The following is an 18,015-nucleotide window of genomic DNA, read 5'->3' on the forward strand; positions in this document are numbered from 1 at the left end:
TTCACGTGTCATTTCTCTAGACATGTTTAGCATAACGATAAAATATTCCTTTAAGGTTTGGTTCAGTTGAACCCAGGTGGTCATGAGGTCCTCGGTGAGCGGTCGGGACACAGTGAGTCTATACATCACGTTTCCCTTCAGCTCAGCGGCAGGAATAGCCGCGGCTTGTTGCCTCTGTTGGATTTCAATGGGACTTTGTTAGGTTTTCATGGTGGACTCGGACCAGCGCCGAATCAAGGTAGGGTTTTACGTCCTCTTCCGAGTGTCTAACTTGGCCAACTCACTGTTCTGATTCCCTTCGATATCTCCAGCCACAGTTGTCAACTGAGTCCAAAATGAGGTGCGGGCCACATAGATGACATTCAGAGCTCTGCGTTTAAATGCCTTTGAGGCCTGACCTGACAACGTGGAGTATTCTAGAATGCTTTGCAGCAAGGCCTACGGAAACTCGAGCTCGATGGCGCCAAGGTTCGACATCTGTCAGCCCATCAAAATACGCAGCAGCCTTTCTCTCCCATTCCGGGGAATGGATTCTCAGAAATCTCTTCATGATCTTGAGCAACTTGCTTGCTTGCAGGTCTGAACTTTCTAGAGCGCAGAACAGTGCCCGCTGTGAACTCCAGTCACTTTCCAGAACTTCGTAAAAGTTGGAGAGACCTGAACCACTTTCCTTGGTTCCCACCTGCCCCGTAGGCAGGAAACCACCATTCATGTTTGCGACCTTCCTCGCACCTTGTGGGAAATTTCCTCTGATCAACAGTTCTTTCAAGACTGCATCCTGCCAATGACCTCAGCAATTTTTTTCTCTTGTCTCTATGTAAATTGCTGTCTTTTCGGTAGGCGCCTGACAGCCAAGTTTTGCAAGGCTTCCATTTGTACAGAAGCTGTTATTAGGGAATAAGTGTAATGGGTCGTGAATTTCGTGGAGGAAAGGGGGGGCTTGGGGTAACTCTGCACATACGTGTCAGCCGCCGACCCATTGACTTCACGAGGAGTGCATTAGCCTAAATATTTTTAGCCCATTGACTCTGGAGGTAATGACCATAAACGGTTCATTACATTTTCATAGACCAGTGACACACAGACTCACCAGGAAAAAAAAAAAAATCAAATACCCGCACCCCCCCCCCAAAAAAAAGCCCAGCCCGCCACATTAGCTTCACTATCACATAGCTGGAGGGCAAGAGAGTGACCCCTAAAAAGAGCAAGGTAAAGTTCTCAAGGAACTGCTCCCGGCCTCGGTTTCCTATAATTGCCTAGCTCCAAGGGGCAGCACCCCATGGCCTCGCCAGCCCCCTCCCGCCCTGGCATGCCAGGCAGGTGTGCCTCAGAGACATTGACCGGATGGACTTGCATCTAACCTCAGGGTGGCAGAATTTCAGATTGACCCAATAGGTTGTTTTTTTTTTTTTTGTTTTTGCACTCGGGGTATTTCTAGGATCTTTGTAAGGTCCCCAAAGCCTTCTTCCTTGTGTGTGATCTGGGGAGTATGGTGCGCTGCCAAGCAATCTATGAATAAAATGGGGAAGCCAAGTTACTTAACTGGGGGCCTGCATACTCTGCGGGGGACAGGTTGCATGGGTCCCAAGCACAGGCCATTCTGGTAACCAACTTTGCCTAGGAAGCATCCATAAAGACGGGAGGGAGGGAGGAGCGGTGGGAGAGAGAGAGAGAGAGAGAGAGAGAGAGAGGGAGGGAGGGAGGGAGGGAGGGAAGGAGAGAGAGAGGGAGAGGGTGAGAGCGCCCCCTCCTGCCAAGGGACGTGGAGGCAACCCGTTCTCCCGGGGCCCTGGGACAGTCGATTGGGTGCGCGCCAGACCCTAGACAAAAATGAACTCGGAGACCACGGAGGGCCCGAGCGCTGGAGACGTCTGTGAGCAGCTCCCCGCCGCAGCCCTGGAAGGGTGTGGGGCGAGGACCCAACCCCCACCTCTCTCCCTCGATCTCTGGGCCGGGCTCTCCACGCGGAGCAGTTGGGGGGTGGGGGTGAATGTGTGGTGGGAAGAGTGAACGCCGGGGCTCCACAGAGAAACCGCTGCGCCCCCGCTCGCCCGTTCGCTCGCAGGCTCCGCCGGTGGGGCTGGAGCGGAGAGCGCACGGGCGGCGCCGCGACGCCGGGGCGGATGCGCTGCGGCTGCTGGTGCTGATGCTGCGGCCGGCCGGGGATGCGCCGCGGGCAGGTGAGCGCGGGCGCGGCGCGGCGCGGCGCGGGGCGGGGCGGGGCGGCGCGCGGCGGGGGCGGGCTGCAGACGGGCTGGGGAGCGCGGCGGCCTCCTCCCCACGCGGTGACGCGCGCCCGTGGCGCCCGGGGAAGGATGGAGTCAGCTCGGAGCTCGCCGGGGTTTCCCCGGGCTGGAGAGCGCGAGTGAGTGCGCCCGCCCGCTGGGCATGGGGAGCCGCGTTCCTGGCCTGCGAGGCTGCGGCAAAGGATTAGGATGCTTTGGGGATGCCCAGGTGAGGTGCCGGAGATTCTGGGGACCGGGGAGAGGTGGTGGTGGTGGTGGTGGTGGTGGTGGTAGGATCGGGTCGGGAAGGGGTGCGTCCGGAGTGAAACGTGCGCAGGTGGCTCCGCGGGGACCCGGGGTGGTGGGGATGACGGATGGGGACGGAGGGAGGAAGGGTTCCCCGGGGATGCGTCGTCTCCCGGGAGTTTGGCTGGAGGTGCTGCGCACGGGCGAGGGTAACGGGGTTTTTTTTTTTCCGCCTCCTTTCTCCTTCCACTTGCTGGGAGCTGAGAGGCGACTTCGGAACACACGCGCGCGCGCGATCCTCTCTTCCCCACTTGTCCACCGCAGGACCCTCTCCAGTACCCTCCTCCCTTCCTTCCCACGGCCTTCTCTCTAGCTATCCCCACCCCCGAGCCTCCTTCATCCGCTCCGGAGGAGGACCGGGGTGCTGCGCTTCCCAACCGCCCCCCCCCCACCCCCCGACTAGCTGGTGGCGCCCCAGGCCGGACCACTTTCCCTCCCCGCGCCCCCCGGCTCCTGACTTCTCCCACTTCCCGGCCGCGCGGAGCTGCTCTCCGCATCTCTCCGTGAGCCGCTCAGTACGCGCCGGTCCGCCCCAGCGCGGGAGGCTTGTGTTTCTGGGGACCTCCCCCCTTCACCTCCATCCTCCCCCAGCTTTTCTTCGGGGGGGGGGTGGAGCCCTGAGTGTCCTGTGTCGCCGAGTTCCCTGCCGCTCGCCCCCCTGCGTCGGACCCCCAGGTCCCTGGTCGCCCTCCCGAGCGGGGGAAGGGGCTCGGGGGGTTGTGGGGGGACGACTCCAGCCCGGTGCTTTCCTGATGGGGAAAGTTTAAACCCCCGAGAGGTTCCGCTTAGGAAGGAGTTCCAATAGAGGACCCTCAGCCTTGCCCGAAGATAGAGCCGGGGACTCCAGCGTGGCATGGGGTGGGGTGGGAAGAGGGGTCGTGTCACAGATGCCAGGCCACTGGGCTGAGTATATACAAAGTAATAAAAAAAAATCTCCAAGCCTGGCAGGTCCCAAGGAGTGGGATGGTGTGACCCCTGGTGGGAGGCGTCTTTACGCTGCACTTTTTTTTTGAAGGCGCCACTCTCTCTCTAATTTATTTATGATGGGTGGTGGTTCTGAACCAAGCCAGGAGTGCCCCCACCCCTGTGCACACCCACCCTTTTCAGGGAAAGCCACCAGCTAGCCAGGGTCACTGGGCTGCGGCGTCGCCCCCTCCCCAGACCCTGGGCGCCGGAGGTCCTTCCTTCCCTGCAAAGCCCTCCCCAGCCCCCAGCTGCGATCACAGAAGTCTTCATTGTTGGGGGTCTGCCGGGCGCTTCCGCTGGGCCGGGAGGGAGTGGAGGGACGGGCTGGGGGTGGAGGACCTGGCCAGGGGCTGGGGTGGGGGTTGGAGGCGGCGGCGGCGGCGGCGGGCGCCCGGGCTGCGCGGAGAGAGCGCCGCGGCGCGGGCACCGGGCGAGCTCGCCAGGGTGGCGCAGCGGCTGGGTGCGCGCCCGCGTGGGTCGCCCCGAAAGCCTGTGTTTTCATTGAGCTCCGTGAGACCCTGACCGCCTCTCTCTCTCTCTCTCTCTCTCTCTCTCTCTCTCTCTTTCTCTCTCTCTCTCTCTCTTTGCTCCACACCGCCCCCTCCCCAACTTAGGCCTCCCCAGAAGAGGGGGGCCACCCACCCCCACACTGGAGACAGGGACGCTACGATGCCTCGCTGGAGAGCCTGGCACAGAAAAGTATCCGCCCTCCCCACCTCCCTTCCCGCTGGCCCCTGGGGAGGCACTTTTCACAATGTTGATGGTTTGGAATAAAAAAGAAAAAAAAAAAAGCCTTATGGGTGGGTGGGTGGGGGTTGGGGGTTCCGCCGAACACTTCCCCAAACACTTCGCATGTTTTCAAGCAATCGTATATGTTGAAGGTGGTTTAAGGTTCAATAACTCGCCCCCCCCCCAATTATCTGGTTCACGTTTGTGTGCTAATTATGGGTCTTTTTTTTGGAAATCTATAAAATTATCACACCCCCCCCACCCCTGAATTAGCTACCCATTTTTTTCCCTTTATCTCCGTGGCGGTGAGCGGCGCGGGATGGGAACCCTGAGTTGCGCAGGCGAGAGGACAGATAAGGAGAGGCTAGATGGGGAGGACGGGCCCCCTCCCATCCATTTCCTGCTTCCCTGTCCCGAGGAGCCGGGGTGACGCTTCTGGGGGAGGGTGTGTGTGTGTGGGGGGACACTGGAAAGGGATCAAAGATTCTTCTGCCTTCCCATGGAGAAGGGTTACCTAATCAAAGCTGGATGAAAGTCAGCTTGTGAAGCAATCAGAAATTGTGTCCACGGCGGTCCTTGATTGAAACCCGAGCATTCAAATGGAGTGTTGAAAAACTCTCAGAAATGGCTTTTGAAGGCTATTGTTCTTACAACACACACACACACACACACACACACACACACGCACGCACACGCACACACACGCCTTTCTAAAAGGTTCAGGAAGTTCAAAATGATGTGCTTTGAAAGGACTCACTTTGTAACTGTTTGGCAAAGCCCAGGGCTCTGTAGAGATTGGGGGGGGGGGTGCAAGGTGGGAAGTGGCAAAAAAGAAAAACTGATCCATGCTATCTTCTTGGGAACGTGACAGCTCCAGTCTTGGCGATTAAATTGGGTCCTAAAAGCGGATCTAGAAGATGATTTGTAGTAAGTTTTTTTTTTTTTTTGATGGTTTGCTTAAGGTCTGAATAGGCATATCTGAAACATTTAATCATGTTCATTGTACTCAACAATAAAATCTGAATAAAAATTACTTCTGGTTGCAGCTCCCTTCCCAAGCTGGTTCACAGTATGTCTCATTTGCAAGAGACACCATTGTGTGAGGCTGCAGGGAAGAGATTCTATCACTGACTGCTCATTTTCTCCTCCCACAGCCACCAGAGCAACTGCCTTGGCTCCCCTTTGCCCCCCCCCCCCACCAACAAGTCATTTTTTTTTTTTTAAATGGGTAGGTATTTGGCATGTATGTGATCAGATTAATCTGAAAATTGCATTTGGTGGATTCCTAAGGCTTGGAGCTATGCTACAGGCCATTTTGATCATTGACTCAAGCTAAGTTTTTTTTTTTTTTTTTTTTAATTTATTTATTTGAGATGGAGAGAGAGAGAATGGGCACACCAGGGCCTCCAGCCACTACAAATGAACTCCAGATTTGCGTGCACCACCTTGTGCATCTGGCTTACGTAGGTCCTGGGGAATCAAACCAGGTTCCTTTGGCTTTGCAGGCAAATGCCTTAACCGCTAAGCTATCTTCTCCAGACCAGTTCTTTTTTTTTTTTTTTTGATGGGATTTCATCCTTCTCTCAAACTAATAAAGTAGGCAAGAACTAGGAGATGAGACACCACTGAAAGCCAGCAAACATGAGACGGCGTTGTCAGGAACTTCAAATGTCATTTAGACCTGAGTCCGCTTTACCTTGCTTGCTGGTCACTAGTGGAAAGGACATTCAATAGTTGAGTCAAGAAAAATAAATCACTTGCCCACTCAGAGGCGCCTTCTCATCATCTGCAGAGCAGGAACTGCCTTGTGGGTCTTTGAGCAATTTTAAGTGAAAAAGATCTTCTCTCTGAGTTCTTTGGCACATAATAATAATATTTCAAGAGAATGGCATTATTATTATTATTATTATTATTATTATTATTATTTAGTTGTAGACAGCATGGAATTTGGGTAAGGAAAGAGGATGTCACTTGGAATTGGAAGCCAGGATGAGACCTGTTAGGTCAGGACACAATGGAGTCACTGAGGACAGCAGAAGGGCGGACCACAGAGACGTAAGGAAGAGGGTCATCCACATTCCCCAGGGAACCACCCAGCCTTTATCCCTTCCGTGCCTAACAGTGCCCCAGGTCTAGGTTTCCTGCCCCCTTATCTCTCAGGTCACCTGGTCACTATTCTGGTCTCACACCCTCGCTATTTCCCTTCCTCGCCTTCCCCCAGCTGAAGAGCTCTATAAAGACCACTATCTGTAATCTCAGGTGGGCTGTGCTCTGCTCTTGAGAGTCAGTCCTGGCAGCTCGTGTTTTTCCCAAATAGAAGCTTCCATCTTGGCCTCAGAGTGGTCTCCGTGGTCTTGGTCACTCCCGAACCTTACCCAGACACAACCCCATCTTTGTGATGCTTGACAAGTCGTCCCTCTCATTAATAAAGATAACAGCAACTTGGTAGGCGTCAGGTACCTTTGCAACCCCTTGGCATATATACCTGGGAAGTAGATTCTCTGATCCTCACTATTGCTTCATATATGGCAACCTGGGCATGGAGAGATCTGGTCACTGATCCAAGAGATTAACCTAGCAAATACAGGAACAAGAATGTAGATCCACTGAGTCGGGTCCCAGGATCCCGCCCCTCCCCCCGCCCTGGCCATGGGTCATGCTTCTCCTGAAAGGGGAACCGAGTCCAGTTACTTCTAGACCGGTTGTCAACCTTAACGAGGCATAATGGAATGGTGAGGTTTCCTGGAGAAGGAAGCTGCAGATTTTTTAAAATTTTTTTTGTTGTTGTTCATTTTTTATTTATTTTATTTGAGAGCAACAGACATAGAGAGAAAGACAGATAGAGGGAGAGAGAGAGAGAATGGGTGCGCCAGGGCTTCCAGCCTCTGCAAACGAACTCCAGACACGTGCGCCCTCTTGTGCATCTGGCTAACGTGGGACCTGGGGAACCGAGCCTCGAACCGGGGTCCTTAGGCTTCACAGGCAAGCGCTTAACCACTAAGCCATCTCTCCAGCCTGAAAGCTGCAGATTTTATATGCTGTTGACACACTGGGGACATTGCTTTCTGGGTCGTCGGGGGCAGTGGGGCTGTTGGTGACATTATGGACCCTTGGGATTTCGTGACAGCCCGTAGCAAGCCCTGGCTTGGTAATAGGTCACATCTACCTACTCTATGAAAATATTTGTCAACTAGGTAATTAGTAAATAATTGATCAGGCAATTAACTTGCAGTGCTGGCTGGGGCTGCCTTGCTGATCCCGGTGGGTGACTTACTTGTGGCAAGCAAATGCCCAGACTTGGAGGAGAGCAGGTGGTTAGAAGTGTGTTCTGGAAGCTTCCGCCATTGCTTGGCCACAGCCTTCAGCTCCCTTTGGTTTCTAATGACACAGCAGTAGCTGCCTGGTGAGATTGTTAGCAGTCAGCATAAAGTGTCTTTGAACGGCACTGCCATGCCATGGAGAGTGTTAACTATAAATTGTCCTTCAACCGAGATTTTTTTTTAAAAAGTCCTCCTCGTGATGATAAAAACACTCTTTTTTTTTTTTTTTCTGTGTGTGTGTGTGTGTGCGCGCATGTGCACGTGCGTGCCAGTTTTGCTGACCGGAGGTGAGAAGGAAGAGGTGTGTTTTGGGATTTCAGGGGAATACTTTTTTTTTTTTTTTTTTTTTTGCGCTGTTTTGTTTGGAAAACTGTTTGAATGTTTCCACTGTGTGAAGCAGAGAAAATGACCAGCACGCTGCAATGGCCATCCGTTGTCCCTTCCGGGCTTATTTTGAGAAAAATAGAACGGTTGGTTGATTGATTGACTGACTTATTTCTTTTAAAAAAGATGTTGAATATTTTATTTTTATTTATTTGAGAGAGAAAGACAGGGAGAAAGAATGAATGGGCACACCAGGGCCTCGAGCCACTGTTCATGAGCTCCAGACACATGCGCCACCATGTGTATCTGGTTTACGTGGGTCCTGGAGAATTGAACCTGAGTCCTTTGGTTTTGTAGGCAAACGCCTTAACTGCTAAGCCATCCCTCCAGCCCATGGTACTTTATATATATATATATACATATATATATATATATATACACACATACATATATATATATATATGTATATATATAAATAATTTGTACTTATTTATTTGAGAGAGAGAGACTGGGCACACCAGGGCCTCGAGCCACTGTTCATGAGCTCCAGACACATGCGCCACCATGTGTATCTGGCTTACGTGGGTCCTGGGGCATCGAACCTGGGTCCTTTGGCTTTGCAGGCAAAGGCCTTAACCGCTAAGCCATCCCTCCAGCCCATTGATTGAATTCTTGAGGCGGGTTTGTTAACTGTCCCCATTCACAGGCTGAGGGAGGGGTCAGGTTAAGGGAGGCACATGACTTTGCAATGAGGGGCCCTGTTGTAACCCACTGCCCGTGGACTCTTGATCCACTGTGCCAGATTGCCTTCTATGCCCGGATGGAGAAGTGGCTTGAAAATATAAATAAAACTTGGCAGGGAGAGGGTTGTCAGGCTAAAAGCACGAGCCAGCCAGGCATTCTGTCCCGAGGAAAGCGTGTCGGTAGGAAACGTACATTTATATCCATGCGCACCGGCAGCAGATCCCATCTACGAATGCATGTCAGGATACGAACTCATGTAAACACAAAATAAACCAGACCAACCCATGACGCCCCGATGAATCTCTTGAGCATTTTCCTGAGCTCGGAGAGCAAGCATTCGTTTCCTGTGGCGTTCTTGATCTCTTTTGGTTCAGGAGTCATAAGAGTCCTGTGAAGTATTGTATTATTATTATTATTAAATTTAATTTTATTTGAACCTAACATATGACCAATCTACAATGCCAGTGTGTGTGTGGGGGGGAATTCTCACAGATAGCAAGGAAAATGCAAGTGGGCTGCAGATCACAGCTCCCAGATAAAACGATGAACATCTCTGTGGAGGTGAAGAAGATGCGCTGCTCAGGCTGAAGGTGAGAGCTGGTTGTTTTCACACAGCTGTGAGAGTAAGGTAGATGTGCAGTGCTATCAAGAGGCTTGCGACGCTCCACGCCCACGGGTCTGCTCTAGGCCCCTTGGCCACTGTCCTCACTCACTCGCTAGGCGGTCCCCAATTCCCTCCATCAGCGCCTGATCTTAGTTGACCCTCCGTCAGCTCGGTCGCTCTTCCTTGCTGTCCCTCCGCTTCCCCTTGTTTCCAAGACTTGGTCTCAAGGCGTCGCCCCGTGTCCGCTTGCTTGTAATCTTGCTAGTGTTACCACCGGAAGCGGAGATGGAAAAGTTACTGGCTCGCATTGGAGTGGTTTGAGCGGCGCCCCCCCCCCAACAGGCTCTGAAATGATGAAATTTGCTCTCCTCCCTGCTGGGCGATGTGGAAAGGTTGGGAACTGAAATCCAAGTGTGGTGTTGAGAAGTAGGACTTTTGGCAGGTGATTAGGATTAAGGTGAGGTTGGTGGAGGGTTCCATGATCAAATCCTCGTGGCTTTACTTAAGGAAGAAACACCAGAAGGTTTATTCCCTTGCGACGCGATGCCGTGTTCCACCCCGGAGGCTGTGGGCAAAAAGACATGTGTCTTAGACCTTGGCCACCTGGATGTGACCCCTAGATCATCGGCATCCAGGAACATGAGCCAAAAAAAGTCTCTTCACATCAAAAACACGCACTATGGGCTGGGGAGATAGCCCAGCGGTTAAGGCGCTTGCTTGCAAAGCGTGACGGCCTGGGTTCGATTCCCAGATGAATCCCAAATAAAGGCAGATGCACAAGGGGGCGCCTGCATCTGGAGTTTCTCTGCAGTGGCTGGAGGCCCTGGCGCGCCCATTCTCTCTCTCTTGCTCTCTCAAATAAATAAATAAAGTTTTTTTAAGTAGGGAGCGATTGGCAAAAATGCAGAACCTCAGCCTCCACATGCATGTGTACCCAAATACATACAAGCAAGTGCACATGTGCGCGCACACACACACACGCACACGCGCACACACACACACACCACCTCCCCCAGCCCCGCAAATAAGCATTCATGCCCACCTGTCTGTGCCCACACAGCCTCTTCACCCTGGACTCCTTTTGAGCCATGAGAAACCTCCAGCCAAACTTCAAAGCCCTTCAGGATGGCAGCCTGACTATCCCCCCACTTCCTTTTTCCAGGCAACTGCTGGTCAAGAGGCACCCAGGGCTACAGACATGCCCTGTGTGGCACGACCCATGCTGTGGCAATAACTCATGCATGGCACCAGGCTCCTGCATGGCAGACTAGGCCTCCATGCCTTGGTACTGGTGCACACTGCTTGACACAGAGCCAGAAAATCCTGGGTCCTGGGGAATCAAACCATGATCCTCTAGCTTTGCAGGCAAACATCTTTACCCCTAAGCTGCCTCTCCAGCCCTGCTCCCCACTTAATTTAGTGAGGTAGGGTATCTCAGATGAACCCCGATCTTTCCAACGTAGCGAGGCTAGCTAGCCAGCTTGCCCATGGATCCCGTCTCTGCTGGGATTGTAGGTGAGTCGCCTTGCCAACTTTGCGTGGACATGAGCGCTGGTGATCTCACCTCCCGCCCTTAAAGGCTCGTGGGACAAGTAATTTATCCTTTGAGCTCAGGCCCCCAGCCCATTGTGAAGGTTTGTTTCCGATTCTGGGGTGTGGTCGTGATGTGGTACCTATGGTTGAAATGAGTTTCGGTAAGACATTTACTAAGCTGCATCCAGGGGTCATGAATGTGCCCCAAAGGGATGAGTGACAGAAAGTGACACACAGTTCCCTGCTCAACATTCCTTGGAGGGTTCCGAGCTATACACCCTGTGCTTAGAAAGATGTGGCATTGACTTATCTGCCGCAGGTTGGGCAATTTTCTACAGTTAGGGGAAAAAAAAAAAAAGCTATCATTGCCCTGTGTGGTGGCGCCCATCTTTAAGAGCTCAGGAGGCAGAGGTAGGAAGATCGCCATGAGTTCGAGGCTACAAACTATCATTTACCTACGCTGATTTACTGTATATGTAAGGCAGCTTTCAGTCCTGTTGTAGGGAAGCAAGACTTTATTTATTTGTTTTTTAGTTTTCCGAGGTAGGGTCTCACTCTAGTCCAGGCTGACCTGGAATTCACTCTGTAGTCTCAGGGTGGCCTCGAACTCACGGTGATCCTCCTACCTCTGCCTCTCCCGAGTGCTGGGATGAAAGGCGTGCGCCACCACGTCCGACTATGTCTGATTTTTAAATATAGGGAAAAAACTATTTAAGAGCCACTGCAAAAGTTTTAAATAACAGTACAGTTGCAGAGACTCAGTACCTGTCACACAGTTGATGAAACGTAGGCAAAGGAGGTGGATTGAGGCCCTGTGGTCACTTCCCGATGAGTCCTTCCCTCATGCCAGGTGTCCTTACATCCTAACTTTGACACCCACCATTCCCATATGACCCTTTGAGACATGCAAACCTGGAATCTCACTCACTGTCTAGTACTTAAATTAAAAATAAGTAAGTAGGGCTGGAGAAATGGCTTAGCAGTTAAGACGCTTGCCTTATAAGCTTAAGGACCCGAGTTCGATTACCCAGGACCTACATAAGCCAGATGCACAAGGGGACGCATGTGTCTGGAGTTTCTTCACAGTGGCTGGAGGCCCTGGGGCGCGCCCATTCTCTCTGTGTCTCTTCTCTGTATTTCTCTCTCTGCTTGCAAATAAACAAATCTTAAAATATTTAAAAAGGTAGATGAATAAATATAATTTTGTCCAATAATTGTCCGGGAATAAAATACCCCTTTGAATTGTTTGGGAGGAAGAATGTAGTAGATGTTCAGTGGGTTTCTGCTGGGTGGAGTTGGACTCCGTGTGTACTTTCTGATGTAGTTCACTAAGAGAGTGGGGGGCCAGGGGTGAAATTCACTCTTTGTTGTTGTTGTTGTTTTTATTTTTCGAGGTAGGGTCTCACCCTCGCACAGGCTGACCTGGAATTCACTATGTAGTCTCAGGGTGGCCTCGAACTCTCAGTGATCCTCCTGCCCCTGCCTCCCGAGTGCTGGGATTAAAGGCGTGCGCCACCACGCCCGGCCTGAAATTCACTCTTTTAAGTACTTTGTCATCAGTTGACTTAAACTCTTTGCTGCAGTTGTTTTTTGGGGGTGGTGAGGATTGGGAAGCGAATGGTGGCCAACATCTGTTGAAAGTCATTTCTCGATGTTAAGGCATACCTCCTATGATAATCAGCAGTAGTTGTTTCCTCAAACTGCCCCCTTAGATGGCCAATCCCATGAAGCCATCCACTTCTACTGCAGGAGAAGTCATAAATATTGTCAGTTCGAGGGAATTGTGTAAACCACCATGCCAGTTAATTCCCTAGCGCCTGAAACTAACCACTTGGAAGGTTCATGAAGGTCCCATGTAAACTCCTCAGTGCAACATCTGTTGGTGTCTCCACTGCAACCCATGACTCTTCCTTATGGTTTAAGTCCAGCACTCCTGCCTCACATCACCCAGTTTCCAATTAAAAAAAAAAAAAAAAAAAAAAAACTCCATTGCAAATCCAATGACCCTTTCTTTCCTGCATTTGTTATATTGCCATACTGTCAGGTAGGCTAGCAGATTTGTTAATCCCGGGGGGAATAAAACTGACTTTGAAGAGCAGGACACTCGTCGTTCAGGTTCAGATCCTTTACTTTCAAAAGAGTAAGCATTCTTGCTGCTGTACCAATGCAGAACAGCTGGCCCAGTTTCAATGGTTGCAATCCCTCAAACAATTGCAGCTGAATGGGTGGTGTCTCCATCCTGAATTTATCATTTTTCTATTTATTAATTTTTTATGAGCGAGAGAGAGAATTGGCACACCAGGGCCTCTAGCCACTGCAGTCAAACTCCAGACGCATGGGTCGCCTTGTGCATCTGATTTATGTGGGTCCTGGAGAGTTGAACCTGGGGCCTTTGGCTTCACAGGCAAGCGCCTTAGCCGCCAAGGCACCTCTCTGGCCCTGAAATGCATTTCTTTCTGTGCCTTATCTTCAGCGCATTTCTTCTGAAGTCGGTCCTGCTCACGTCCTCCTGACGTAGGCAGGATGCAGAAAAGCCTTTCATGCAAGCTGCTTCTAAGTACACTCTGAGCAAAGTTGTTTCTTCCCCTCATCACCCAAGCCTACACAGTCCCACAGTTCTCTGTGCATTTAGATCTTCCCGTTTTCAACGCAGTGGTCCGTAAAGCTCTTACAGGCACACTGCAAGGTGTCTCCTGGTCCACGGTTTCAAATCCTTCTATATATGCCTCCCACAAATCAGTTCCACAAGTCAGAAAGCCAACACAGTCAGGTTTCTGGCGATAATGATGTCATTCCTCTGTTACCAATTTTCTGTTGTAGTTACCAATTTTCTGTTGTAGCTACCAATTTTCTGTTGTAGTTACCGTCTCATTGCTCAGTGAAGCGTGTGACTGAAAGCAGCCGATAGGAGGAAAGTTGTTTCCTTTTGCTTACAGTCTCCAAGGGAAGCTCATGTTGGCAGGGGAAAATGTGGCATCATTGGAAGGAGGCTAGACATCACTTCTGCCATGGCAGGGGAAAACAGCACTAGGAGAGGGAGCTGAGCTAACCCTAGCAAGCTTAGGGGCTCATAAAATTCAACATCCACCCCTAGCAACACACCTCATCCTGCAAGGCTCCACTTGCCAAACCGCCGTCAGATCGGGACCAAGAATTCAGGACACACGAGCTTGTGAGGGACACCTGATTCAAACCACCACACGGGCCGCGCGGAGGCATATTCCACCAGAGATTGGTGGCCGGCACTGGGCACTGTGACCGCGATGCAGTGGCGTTTGTCACGAGTTGCTGGTCACAGTGTTCTCCGTGGTGGTGTGCACATGCTCATAAACGTTCTGCGCTCAGAGTCCGTTCAAGGGTGCGTGTGTGCTCGCTGGTAGTCAAAGACGGCCCACCGTGTGCTGAGCCTTAGCCACGCCACGCGTTGCTGGAACGGCCTCTGAAGAGGTTTACTGTAATTTATTCCTTTGTGAGGCTGAGTAGATTTATAGACGCTGGGCTCTTGCCAACCTTCTGCCGACTCCTTAATTTTAAAGTAGCTGAATTTATCCAGCTTTTAAGGTTGGCGCTTTTTAAAGTCTTGTTTAAGAAAGACTTTTTTAATACCCTAAAGATACTCTCCTTTATTGGCTTCTTAAAAGCTTTAGCTCTGCCTTTCCCACGTAGGTCCTGAGACCCTGCTGCTGTGTGAACCTATTACGGTGTGTGTGCGGTGAGGCAGGAATTTAGTCTAATGTTGCCCCTTATGGGAAACAAAAATCTTTTGCATTTAGTGTCCGATTCTAGGTACTCTTTTTTTTTTTTTTTAGTCCAGTCTTTCTCCAAAGTCAACATTTAATATTGTGGCACTATAAGATGCCTCATGAAGGCAGGACAAATTCCCCAGTGTGTCCTTCTCCAAAAATGTCTAGGGTTTTCTTTATCTTCATACACCTACCAATTTCAAAAAACCAATAATAGGGCTGGAGAGATGGCTTAGTGGTTAAGCGCTTGCCTGTGAAGCCTAAGGACCCCGGTTCGAGGCTCGGTTCCCCAGGTCCCACGTTAGCCAGATGCACAAGGGGGCGCACGCGTCTGGAGTTCGTTTGCAGAGGCTGGAAGCCCTGGCGCGCCCATCCTCTCTCTCTCCCGCTATCTGTCTTTCTCCCTGTGTCTGTCACTCTCAGATAAATAAATAAAAAAATGAACAAAAAAAACCCCAATAATAATAAGGGCTTGAGAGATGGCTTAGTGGTTAAGTTGTTTGCCTGCAAAGCCAAAGGATCCCGGTTTGATTCTCCAGGACCCCTGTAAGCTAGATGCACAAAGGAGCGCATGCATCTGGAGTTCATTTGCAGTGGCTGGAGGCCCTGGAGTGCCCATTATATCTCTCTCTCTCTGTCTGCCTCTTTCTCTGTATCAAATAAATAAATAAATAAATAAATAAATAAAATATATTAAAAAATAATCTTGAGGTTTGATAGCATTGAATGAATAGACTGATTTTGGGGAGGGATATCATTCTACCGAGTCTTTCTACTCATAACTACAATGATTCTCTCCTCTTACTTAGTTCCCTAATGTCTTTCAAAATATAGTTTTTTTTCCACAAAGGTATGCACTCTCTGGTTGAATTTGTTTTTCATGGCTTTCTGTTTTTGTTAGCTACTGTTATAAATGATATCTCCAAAATTACATCCCCAAAATTGCATCTCAAAAAAATTACACCTTTCAGGTCTATATTAGTTTTTGATCCTGTGATATCTTTCTTTGTCTGCATGGTAAGGATCAGGGGTGTACAGATGCTAGTGTTTAGTGAGTGTTGTGTATATATCTATATATCTATATTTATCTGTATCTATATCTATCTATCTATCTGTGTTTATTTTTGGGGCAAGCCCCAAAACTTGCCTTTTTAAAAAATGTAATTATTTGAGAGAGGGAGAGACAGAAGAGACAAGAGAGAAGCAGAGAGAGAGATCGAGAGAGGGAGGGCATACCAGGGCTTCCTAGTCTCTGCCAATGAATTCCAGATGCATGCGCCACCTTGTGCATCTGCAAACTGGCCTGTTTTATGTGTGTGTGTGAGAGAGAGAGAGAGAAAGACACACACACACACACACACACAGAGAGAGAGAGAGAGAGAGAGAGAGAGAGACGGAGGAAGGGTGGGAGGGAGATGAGGGAATTGGGCATCCAGGCACTGTAATCGAATTGCAGACGAGCATGTGTGATCTTGCATGCTTGTGTTATCCTGTGTGTCCGGCTTATGTGGGATCTGGAGAGTCAAGCATGGGTCCTTAGGCTTCATGGGCAAGCGCCTTAACCGCTGAGCCGTCTCTCCAGCCCCTAGTGAGTGTTTTTTTATGTGCCAGTTGCTTTAGGTATTTCTTTGCTCCCCAGAACAGCTGTGGGCAGCTAAGCAGAACCTCAGAAGGGTCCTTAACCCCTCTTTCCATATTTGCAACATGGGGACATGGGATTCCATTTGCTCTGGTGGGAGTTCAGCACGGTGACAGACTGGTCATGACAAGCCCACTTGCAGCTGGTCGTTTGGTTCCATAGCAGGAACTATGAAAACGCCTGTGGGCTTCTCACGGACCATGAGGGAGGTACAGGCAGAAGATTGTCTTTCCTTTCTGGCTAGATGGTACTGTTCATTCATCTTCTGTCACCGTAGCAGAACATCCGTGAGGTCCTTTCTGGTGACTTCTCTGGCTGCTGTGATGGGACGCCCGGTAAAAGCCACTTGAGCCCTGGCTCGTGGCTAAGGGCTGCTCGTTGGCAGATCACGGCGGCAGGAGCCGAAGGCAGCTGTTCACGTGGCCCCTGTGGTCAGGAAGCAGAGAGAGGCATGCCGGCTTCCTCCTCCTCTCGTCTTTGTCCAGTCCTGTGCCCAGCCCGAGGGACGATGCCACCCACATCCAGGGGTCGCTTTCTACTTCACTTAAGCCACCCTCAAGGCACACCCCACCCGGAGTCAAGTCTCTGAGGTGATCCTGAACGCAGTCAAGTTGACAGTGACCATTGTGACCGTCACCCCCCTGGGTCCACTTCCTCCACTAATGACCCACTTTCCCAGTCACCTGTTCAGCTCTGTGGTCCTCAGTGGATCCGGTGATTGGGTTGATTCCCTCGTGAGCCAGTCACCTGTCAACAGCCCGCCTCTGAGAGGGGACCTAGCCTCCAATACTTGGGCATCTGGGGGCGCATGTCAGGTCTAAGCCATGTGGATGTTCCTGTCTGGCATGGGTACTTGTGCCCCGGGGGAGGGGGGCGCGGCCAATGTGTAGCCCCTGGCAGTGACTCTAACATCTGGGGTATTTCTCAGTGACTTACTGGGGCATGTTAGGTAAGTCACCCTGGTTCTAGCCTGACTCTTCAGGTATGTCTCTGTGTCCCCAGACCCGGGCTCTTCCACTTCACCCTGTTGAGATCAGAGCTGCAGATGTATTCTTTTGATAATATAAAGGGGTGTTTGGGTAGGAACTGTGGTAATGGGCGAGAATGGCTCCGTGTATCTGCAAAGAAGTGACGGGAGAGCGGTCTGAGTGTGGGCCCTGGGCTGGTTACTCCCTGCAAACTCCTTACCACCTGTTCCCTTGCCAACACCTATTCCCCTTTGCCCCCGCCCCCTTCTCACATATTATGACCAGCACATTTCCTCTGTTCTGGAATGAAGACACTATGTAGGCACAAACTTAGGTGGCTATAAAACAAGACATGTAAAGGTTAAAGAAAAGAGCCGGTGGCTTCTTGGTTGAATCGATATCTATCTATCTGTCTATCTATCTATCTATCTATCTATCTATCTATCTATCTATCTATCTATCTATCTGTGTGTGTGTGTGTCTATGTGTGTATATATATATATATATATATATATATATATATTTTTTTTTTTTTTTTTCTGTTTGTTGTCTGTGTGTTTATCTGAGTTAAGCCAGATAGCATTTGGTCTACATGTCTCAGTGGAGAATGCAGTCTTGATTTGTTTGTGCTTCCATACATGACATGCCTGGCTTGGATAAGTGAGGGCTTGGGAGCTAACTTTGGGGGGACTAGACCAGCATTGCCCCCTTTGAAAAGTAAAGGTCAGGCAATGTAGGCGCACTTCTCCCTTGGCACCTGCACTTGCCTGCCCGTCCCAAGGCGTGTGTGTGCCTTTGAGAAGGATTCCATCATAAACTCTTTTGTTTTTTATAAAAGAGCACTTTTTTTTGTAGTTTTTTGTTTATTTTTATTTATTTATTTGAGAGTGACAGACAGAGAAAGAGGCAGATAG

The 18,015-nt window shown here is 50.4% G+C and overlaps 1 protein-coding gene across 4 annotated transcripts in view; it reads left to right on the top strand.

Moving 5' to 3' along the window:
* Positions 1-18,015, top strand: part of Dab1 (DAB adaptor protein 1) — a 1,267,233-nt gene that overhangs the window by 807,042 nt on the left and 442,176 nt on the right. Inside the window, exon 1 of one of the 4 annotated variants that reach the window (XM_045139319.1) lies at positions 2,119-2,180. The exons of 2 other annotated variants lie outside the window; for them this stretch is intronic. The gene's annotated coding sequence lies outside the window, so the exon portion shown is untranslated. Of the gene's footprint in view, positions 1-2,118; positions 2,181-2,306; positions 2,455-18,015 lie in introns of those variants that run through there. One more of the 4 variants, XM_004671838.3, reaches the window with a different exon arrangement.

Source organism: Jaculus jaculus, chromosome 21 (assembly GCF_020740685.1).
Source record: "Jaculus jaculus isolate mJacJac1 chromosome 21, mJacJac1.mat.Y.cur, whole genome shotgun sequence".
Classification (NCBI taxonomy): Eukaryota; Metazoa; Chordata; class Mammalia; order Rodentia; family Dipodidae; genus Jaculus; species Jaculus jaculus.